The sequence below is a fragment of the Pongo abelii genome, chromosome 18, assembly GCF_028885655.2.
Source record: "Pongo abelii isolate AG06213 chromosome 18, NHGRI_mPonAbe1-v2.0_pri, whole genome shotgun sequence".
Classification (NCBI taxonomy): Eukaryota; Metazoa; Chordata; class Mammalia; order Primates; family Hominidae; genus Pongo; species Pongo abelii.
Genome location: NC_072003.2, coordinates 85,605,854 through 85,615,905, shown reverse-complemented (window position 1 = coordinate 85,615,905; position 10,052 = coordinate 85,605,854). Strand labels below are relative to the sequence as shown.

General features: G+C 44.7%; 1 long non-coding RNA gene across 1 annotated transcript; it reads right to left on the bottom strand.

The window, feature by feature from the left end:
- Positions 1-559: 559 nt before the first annotated feature.
- On the bottom strand, positions 560-4,079 carry LOC100939193 (uncharacterized). The gene is made up of 2 exons (XR_152178.3): positions 3,848-4,079; positions 560-768 (listed from the first exon to the last, which is right to left on the bottom strand). It is a non-coding gene; the product is annotated as an uncharacterized LOC100939193 (long non-coding RNA).
- Positions 4,080-10,052: the final 5,973 nt, after the last annotated feature.

Here is a 10,052-nt window from a genome sequence, read left to right as displayed (position 1 = left end):
CAGAACTGGCTTGCAAGCCACTGCCGCACTGCAGCGGGGAAGGCAAATACCTCCTCAGCTAATGAATGCGGGGAAGGGGAGGGATTTTATATTCCAAATGATTTTTTTTTCTTTTGAACATAGACATCTGGTGTCCTATAAATAAAATTCAAAATGTAAATACCGTAAAGCCCATTAGAGAGTGGTTTTAGGTTTGGTGGGAGCACGGGTCAGTTGCTAACCCGCTGCACCGTGGTGGGAAAACATCACCCCACACGTGGGTGTTCTCGGCTCCAGCAAGCCGCCTGCGTCACTGCACCAGCCGGGCTGCACTTCGTCTTACGGATAAACATTAAAACACGGGTCAATTGTCTTATATTTATTATGTTGCATGAACAGTTTCAAACAGCTACCTAAAAACCTTTCTGCTTTCGTTTTATACATTGGGGAAAAAATACCTTTTGAAGGGAGAATACCACACTTCTTGCAAGGATCCAAATTCCTGTGCTCACCAATTACGCCCCGGGACATGCGCTCGGCCAGATTTTAATATCAGGTTTAAAATGCTCTTCAAAAGACATTTTCTGTTTGAGACATATTAAACAAGCTTTATTTAATAATGCTCAATTTGACTTTTCCAATTTAAATATTTGCTCTGATCAGCAACCATTTGATCCCGGCTTCATTTCAGGCTGAAGAATAATTTCTGCTGGTTGTTTTTCTTCACTGCTGGGTTGATCCTGGGGCCGAGTGGCTGCTCTCGAGTTCCCTACATTTCTCGCGTCTGTGCTGTGAGTGGAAAGAAACAGAGCCATAAAAAGCCTCTCCCAAAGCTGCTGCATAACGTTTACATTGTGCGTCCTCACATCTGTCTGGCTGAAGACAAAAGATATCATTTAAAAGACTCCTCCTAACTGGATAATTATACGGAGAGATTTTATTTTTTAAAGTAGAGCATCTCAATGCAAAGAAATTCCCGAGGAGGTGTTCTTTTTCTAGATCTATTCTGCTATCTACCCTCTGCTTTTCCCCTATTCGGGGATTTTTATAAGAATTGTATACACCAAATTGTTGGTCATCCATTAACAGTCAAGGATTTTGAGACAGCAGCAAGAAGAGGGAGAGTTATTTTAATATTTGAGTTCAATGTGTTTTACAAGAGGGAATGCCACTGTAGATTCCACTAACCTTAGGAACATTTCAGATAGATCCTTTGGTTCCTGTCATTACTATTCTGATTTTACTAGCATGATATTTAAAAAGCAAACCTTGAATTTAGGCTTTATCTTCTCATGCCACCTTCAGAAAATAGCCACCATGAAGCCCGTGGCCCTGGTCCCCCTCTTGAGGTATCGTAAAGCCATTCATAACGGCATAAAAGCCTGAAAACACTCCCTAATACCAGCCCGGGGTAAGTCGGACAGTGGTGAAGGTGGGAGAAATGCTGTCGGTTATCTGAGCACCCTCTCTACAGGGACTGTGATCCCAGCCTAGGAGAAGGGGTCTTTTGCTGTGAAAGGAGCATTTATTAGTGCAGGGCCAGCGCCTGGTTTATGGACCCCAGCCCAGTGGGAGGATGCCACTCCACCCCGCCTGCAGCCTGCGTCCTGGCCTGAAGTGTTTACTGTCAGGGTGATTTACACCATCCAGGTGTTCATTTGGGAAGCATCTCGGCTCTGAGCTGACGCGGCGATTGCAGTGGGTTTGCAGACTGCAGCGTTTTTCTATTCATCAGGGTCCAGGGGCCAAAAAGACAGTTTTTGTAAATGCTGGCCCAAAGCAGGCTCCTCTCCTGTGATTCCACAAAGGAAGGCTGAGTGACCATGTTAACCATGTTCCCCAGTGCCCTGTCTGTGTTGGAGAAATGGGCACTTAGTGCAGTTGCCCTACTCTCTCATAGATCCTCTCATCAGATCAGTTCCTCCCGGCAGTCCCTGCCCTCCGGGCTTTGGTGGCCGTGTGGATGCTAAGCCGGGCTTTCCTTCTGCTCCTTTGCACCCCGGGGCTTTCAAAAAGGTCTTGCTAAGCAGTTTCTTTTCTTAATGGAATTTGGGGTTCACAGACGAGCCTGGAGTGACGGCGATTGCTCCATTTCTCCCCAGCCCCACAGATCAGCCTCTGCCGGGTGTTTCCATTTCAAGGGAGGCATTTTTCAGGAGCCGCTTTCTCGAGATAACCACTCTATTATTTTTGCTCATATTTCAACACAGGTGATGGTGTTATTGTTTTGTCATTGGGTTTCCATGGGGAGTCCCTGACACCTATGCCTGGCATAATTTGAATGCCGAATTAAAACATGCCCCAAGACACTAAAAATGGCCTTTTTGTTTGATTTTTTTTTTAAACATATATTTTAAAATTTCTTTAATCATATCCATCTCACCTCCATTTAAAGGAGTTTGGACATTTATTAACATATCCATTTTTACACTTGTACTAATCTTTTCTCCAGCCACTTCTGGTACTCTGATGAAAAAGCAAGAAAATGTATTTTTTGCCTCATAGAACTCTTTCTACACACACACACACACACACACACACACACACGAGGGTGAGGGGAGGATTCTTGTAGTGAAGTAAAAGATGATTCTTTGTCTATGTTTAATTTTTGCAAATAACTTTTTACTGATCCTGAAAGTAACTTTTTAACTGATCCTGAAAATACTGATGCTGAAATTTAAGAGCTCATTTCAACTTAGCTGGTTTTCTCTCCCTGACGAAATTCTCCAAGAATGGTTCTTTTGCACCCTTGCAAGATCGGTAAACATAAAGCATTTGGTCAAAAACAGGTGGGTTAAAAAGGGGGAACCATTTGATCCAGTTTTAGCAAATAATATTATTCCTTCTGCTTTGAACTCTATGTTTAAAATAGTGTTTTACGCCAATGATTTGAATACTAACAAATTCACTTAAAAAGCATCAAAACTTCCCGTTTGTGCTCTTTTCTCCCTGGACTATAGATATGTAAACCTCCCCAACAGGGTAAAAATAGCATTGATTTGCCACACTAAACAGGGAAACGTTTGCACCAGCAACAACTGTTTAAACTTACTGGTCCTGGGATGAGGAAAAAAATGGCAGAAATAAAACAAAATTTTTTATTTCCAAGCATCAAGTTGAAGCCCTTTCAAGCAATCATCGGCTCCCTGGGAAATGCTTTCTCTCTGTTACCTGGCACGGCCGAACATCAAGAAGAAACGTGGAAAACAACACACTGACCCAAAGAAAATCGAAAGAAAAGTACTGAAGAGACCAGTTCCCACCCTTGCTATAGACGGAATAAGTATGTGCGTTTGTGAACCTTAACTGTTCATCTAAATATGTTGCTTCAACAGATATCCACTTGTGGATACAGACACGTGAAAATACACGAGACCGTGCTCTATTTTAAAGAATTGCTGAAGAGTGTCGAATACTCAAACCCACCGCACAGCACCCGTGCAGCTAAGAGTACAATTGAATGAAACCACCAGATTCATTTATTTTAACCTCCAGTGGAGCTGTCCCAAAAAAGCAGGTGACTATTGAAAGTGTTTTTTTTGTTTGTTTGTTTTTTAATTCTAAATAACAAGAGGGATAAAAATTAATGTCATTCTATGGGGTCTGAACATTAAAAGGTACGAGAGAGTTAGCCAGGGCCTGCTCAATGGCTAAACACATTAGTAGCCTTACTTTTCAACATATAAACATCTGAAACCCGTTTCCTGTTTAAGAAAAAAAAAGTCTAGGTGGATGACCTCGGGCACTTTTTTTTTATTAACAAATGTGAATTGTACATCATGGTGGAAAAAAAAATGGTCCACACTTGGTGGTCTTTCTACAGTCTGTATATGGGAGACAGAGAAAAAAATACAAAAATAAACGTTACCTTCTCACTTGCAGGGTGGGCAATGCCATTTCTGCAGCCGTCCAGGGCTCTGGCAAATGTTAAGGCTGTCACTGCAGACAGAATCCCCATGGTCTGTCTGTGTGCCTCGATAGAGTCCGAAGAAAAACATTCCTCGCATTCCTGACGGTTGGTCCTATCTCCGGGCCTTGGACTCGGCCCTGCAGGCTCGTGTCACCCCGTCAAATGGCCTAGGCCACGGCTAATCTAAACCCCTGCCCTCCCCAGCCAGCCCTGCGGCAGGGTGAAAACTGGGACCAATTTGCTGCCTAAACCCTGAGGATACAGCAAGTTGATTCTCGACCTTTAAGGACACCAGCTGCAATTTGTTCAGCCGAAAAGAGCTTAGCGGTTCTGGCACATTCTGACAAGATACATTTTATAGGGTTTGTGCTAAAATTTGATATTGGAAGTTGGGATTCCAATTTTATGCCTCCAATGATAACAATAGCAGCTGGGACCATTAAGAAATGTGTGTATGCCTTCTATTGAAGAGTTACATAATAAAAGCTATTTATGTCAAACACCTTATAAGGGAAAGATTTAGCCTAAATGTCAATATAACATACTTTTTCATATTTAGATAGGACGAAAAAATCTATCAGTGCCGCATATAATTTTTTGTTTGGAGTATTAGATCTGTGGGGGCTTTCAACATTTAAAGTAAGCATCTCCTTGCCTTAATTTACAAATTCATCGAGGGGATATTGTTTCTGTATAAAAAACAAATACCCATACATCATTATTTGGTTTTCCAAGTCCTTCTAATGAATGCACACAAAAGAAGGGCACAATTTCATGTTGTTTGATTTGACATTTGTAATTCCCAAGCATGCCATAAAGCCATTCAGTGGTCCCTTATAAACCGAGGCTGCTTTTGTCTCCTGAAAATGGCTGTAGTTTTGGAGAGGAAGTGGCTGACCAGAACTTTGATAATTCTGATGAAGGAAGAGATCAGCCGCTCAAGGAAGAAAACCTTTCCCAGCAAAGAAACAGCAGCACCCAGTTCAAGGCAACATCTGCAGCTCAATTTTGGAGGGGCTTAAATCTCCTCCAGCTTCCCTGGTGACACCACAGCAAGCTTTCTGAGGAGGAATCCCACCACCAAATAGACAATGACTCTTGTTTACACCAGACGCTTAGGAGTGACCACGCGTGGGCCTGTGAGGCGGGCTTGGCTGGAAAATCCCAGCTTCCGTCTTAGCTTTTCTGCTCAGACGGCAGAACCTAATTGAGATGGGAAGAGAACCCCAATTAGCAAAGCCAGGGGTTCGCCTGCATCCATGCATGTGCCGGTTCCGTCCGTCCCCTTGCTTCAGTTTTCTTTGACGAATTGGACGGTGTGACCACGGGTTAATGAGAAAGCCCAGTGGACGGCGGCATACATGGTCATCTGGATGTTCTCTGCTCCTGCCCCAGCCCCTGAGCCTCCGAGCACTGTGGACCACAGCCCCTGTTGGGGAACACAGAGGTCACAGGGGCCAAATGCAAACACCACTTCTCCTTGGGACCTGTTGGAACCAGGCGACACCAACTTAAACTTGGCAAAATGCAAGTTCAATTTCTTTTGTTCTGAAGTTACAACTTGGATGTAACAGCTCCTAAACCAATACGATCTGTAAAAGAACTCACTACCGAGCTGCCCGCTTCCCACAGTCCGAAAATTGCTTCAGCCTAAACGGAAGGCAATTTCCTTTTCTTTTATAACACGAGAACCGCTAAGCTTCACTTAGCATTTTCCCCCCGTTTCACCCCTAAATACCAGCACTTACAAAAAGATCCCTCGTTGTGTTACCTGCCAGGCTGTCTAATATGTTGAATTTTAAATATGTTGGCTACATGACTATTGTCAGAGAGAATCATTCTCCAGATAAGGACCAGGAAGTGCATCTGAAGACCGCATGAATATTTAGAATAAAAATGCGCTGGTCCAGAGGTTTCTGCAGAGACTTAGATTTGAAACAATGGCTTTTTGTGTCCTGTGTCCCGTCCACTCAGTGACATTGATGCTGACTGTCATTATCTACATTTCACATCAGAGGAGATGGAAGGAAAGGAAGATTCAGTTTCACAAGGGGAGAACATAACAGATGAGGCTGGACAGTAAATAATAATAATTGTATGAATAACCACCTTTACGGAGTTATTGCCAGATGCCAGGAGTTTTCTACTCCTGTTATATCATCATACGTGGAAAGACCCATTTGACCCCCACAACAACCCAGGAGGAGGGACTATTATTAGCTTCACTTTGTAGGTGAGGAAACTGAGGCAGACAGAGGCCAGCCCATCGCTGAAGACCAGGCTGCTGGAGAGTGACAAACTGTCAGAGTCAGGAGCCCAAGCCAGGCTGTCCACTGGCAGAGCTGGAAAAACAGGAGATAAACATCAGCAGTGAGAGCCGAGGTCACACTGCCCGGGGTCACACCCCAGACTGCCACCTGGGTGAATGAACCATTCTGAGCCTTAGTTTGCTCTTCTATAAATTGGGGAGAGCAATGGTCCCTACCTCATGGGTTTTTTATTGGGATTGCATAAAATAGGGCCTGAAAAGTGCTGGGCGTGCCCAGCAAACGTGAGTGCTGTGCATATGGTCTGCGCTGGCCGCCCACCTGCCCAAAGCCCATTCCTCTCACTGACCAGGTCATGACTGCAAGGTTTGCTCCAGGAATCCATCTGAGAACTCTGTCCATGTTCTCAAATGCCTGGATGGCAAGGTGGCTGAGGGCAGTATCGTGCGGTCCCCAGCAGCCAGGACTCAGCCCAGCCGACCTGTCTCCAGCCAGCAGAAGATGATCCGCAGATGCCCGCAGGAAGGGGATGCATTGCCAGGTCCACCAGCTCTCCCACAGACAGCTCCAGGCCTCACTGCCGAGTCTGTGTCCTATATACAATGTCATCTGAGGGTGGCACCGAACACCCGGCTGGCTTGCTGGCCACCCACCAGCCTTTCAGCCACCCTGGCTGCCCTCTGGTTTCTGTTGGGTCTGTTAAAAGGCAGACCCCTCTGGATGCTTTCCTCCACTCTTTCAAAGTGCCCCCACCCTCACCCTTCAAACATCAAGTTGACGGTTGTACCATGAGCCACAGGAAAAATAAACAGCCCTGAAGCCACTCCACTCAAGGCCTCGAGGCCCTCCCGACAGCCGGCCGCCTGCCCTGCCACGGAGGCTGGGCAGCAAAGCTGGGGACTTGAAAGCTGGTTCAAATCCTGTGTCTGCCCCGTGCGAGCTGTGTTTGCTCAGGCAAGTAGCTTGCCCTCTCTGGATCTAGTTTCCCTGTCCGCAAAAGCAGGGGCAGACATGGGCAAAGTGCTGGCTTGCAATTCTCAATAAATTACGGATTATCAGATCGCTGTTTAACTCAAGCAACAAAAGGAAAATACTTGATTGTGTGGAGAGCAATAACTCTTAAAAATGGGGTGGCTGCCCCATAATAAGAAAAGCTAGAAAAAAGTAAACCACAGACGCAGTGATTTGGCATGGTGATGTACGGAGGAATCTCTGCTAACAGGAAACAGTATTGTCCGTAGGTTTTCTTCCTACCTTCTTCCTTTAATTACTAAATAAAATCTTCAGTCACTGAAAAATCACTGTAATAGAAACAAACATGCTGTTCCCAGTGACATTAGGGTATTCTTATATTTAAAGCATCTATACATTCATAATTAAAATATTAACGTTTTGCAAATATAAAAAACTTGAAAAATAGAGTGGCAGGATTGTGGTTGAGTTCTTTTCTGTGATACATCTTTTATTAATGTCTTATGTTTTTTCTTCCTCAACTTTTTCTGTGAATTTCTTGCCATATACACGTAGTTGGAACCTCGATGCAGTTTTACATAAATATTTAAAGTGGTGAACAATATTCTAACACAAAACCATCTTCCTCCCTATTGTTGGGCATCCACGTTAAATTGATCTCTGTTACAGAAATATTTCCCCTGTAGAGCTTTTTACCATATTTTGGGTTATTTCATTGGGACAGATTCCCAGTAGTGATGAGAGTCGAAGGCTATCCACATCGGATGATCCTTGATAGAGCTCAATGTCATTTATTAAGGAGCCTCCCCTCGGGTACATAAAGAACCTACACTCAGGCAGCCCCCTATAGGTCAAAGTTCAGTGGAAATGACCCCACGGGTGGGTCTTCACCTCTGACTTGAATCTCCATGAACTTTTACTGGGAAGTGGAGTTCATGAAGATTTTTTTTAATTGTCGCAAGTTCTTTGGGGAGAATAGCTTTATGGATGAGATTAGAATTAAGAGAATTGTTTACAGATAATACAGAGAAAACATGTCTGCTAATTAACAACAAACCTTAAAAAAAAAGGGAAACACACAAATGGCCATATTAATATAAAAACAGCCAGTCCCTGAGCCACATCATTTCTTAAAACCCCCATGCATTCACAGTGGAGGGAGCTCGTGGAGCTGAAATCATAGACTGAGGGCTGCGAGGGGCCTTGGAATTCCTCCAGCCCAGTGGCATGCTCGGAACCCCTGCGGATCTGACTAAAGGGCAGGTTCAGATTCAGCAAATCTGTATGGGGCTGAGGGTCTCATCAGTAACTAGCACCAGGGAGGCCAGAGTCACTGGTCCTGGACCCACACAGGGTAGCTGGGGCTTAGAACAGAAAGGACACAGATTTCGTCTGTTTGTGGTAGTGGCTTCCTGAAGCCTTGTTTGAGAAGGATTTGGAGCAACAGATCTTGCCTTTTACTATACTTTAGAATCACCGAGTAGGGGGTTGGGGGGTGATGTTTAAAAACCTCCTAGGTAGGTTGCACCCTGGCTAACTGAATCAGAATATTTGGGAGTGGGACTCCGGTACCGGGATTTCTTCAAAGCTCTCACGTGATCCTAATGTGCAGCTGAGGCTGAAAACTGGTGATTTAGATGCTTTGTCGAGCCTGGGCAGGAGGGCTGAAGGAGGGACTGGCGATGTCTGCTGGGAGGAAGGCGGTGGCAAACACTGTGAATTTGCTTGCCATCACTGATGTGAAGTTTGCAGGGAGTAAGAGACTTACCCAAAGTCTCGACTGTAGTGGAGTTAGGGAGTTAGGAAGTCCATCTTCAGACTCTTACCTTCAGACTTCCCTTTTTCTTGTTTTTTCTTTTTTCCTTTTCAGACAGAGTCTCACTGTGTCATCCAGACTCTCCACCCAGTGGCGCGATGATCACAGCTCATTGCAGCCTTGAAGTCCTGAGCTCAAGCAATCCTCCCACCTCAGCCTCCCAAGTAGCTGGGAACACGGGCATGTCCCACCACACCTGGCTTTTTCCTCCTGGCCTCAGGCAATCCTCTCACCTCATCCTCCCAAAGTGCTGGGATTACAGGTGTAAGCCACCATGCCCAGCTGGACTCCAGTTATAATTCAAGATTGACAGGGATGGGTAGAGGTCCCTATCTTGCGGTCCCTATCATATTGAGGTCCCTATCAATCATATTGTACTGTTTGGCAAATAACAGTTAAGCAGGGGCCTGGCATTGAAGTTCAGCCTCAGCAGTGGTGAGAGCCAAGGCTGCTGAAGAAGAGACTGAGAGAGGACTAAGTGACACCTTGAATTTATCCCAAAAGACAGAAGCCGGTCTGGGAAGGCTGGAAAATGGGGTGTGATCAAGTGAGCCCCGCTGTCTGGGATTCTGGAAGGTCACAGGAAGGTTTCAGACCATGGCAGATTGTCCAGAGGACAGAGTTAACCGATACCAGCAGGTCAGGGCATCCATGTCAAGAACACGATTTAGGAATCTGGTGTTTTTCCAAATACACTGAGAGTCGAAATTGGAAGTGTGGCCATCTCTGGGATAGTATTCTGAGGTGGGTGCAGGATTTGCAGGGAGGACCCTCTGGGTGTCCACATATGTGACAATCTTCAAGCTATACATTTAAGGTTTTTGTACTCTGTACCCTATTCCTGTATGTAAGTTGCATTTTAATTGCAACTTATAATTAAGTAAAAATTAAAAGAAAGAAAAAAATTAAAAGCCAAGAAAGATAAATCTACAGTAATCCCCACCTATCTGCAGTTTTGCTTTCTGAGGTTTCAGTTACCCTCGGTCAATGGGGGTCTGAAAATAGGTGAGCACAGTACAATAAGACATGGAGGGAGAGAGAGAGAGGGAGAGAGAGAGAGGAATTCAGTCACATAACTTTTATTGCAGTATATTGTTACTGTTCTATT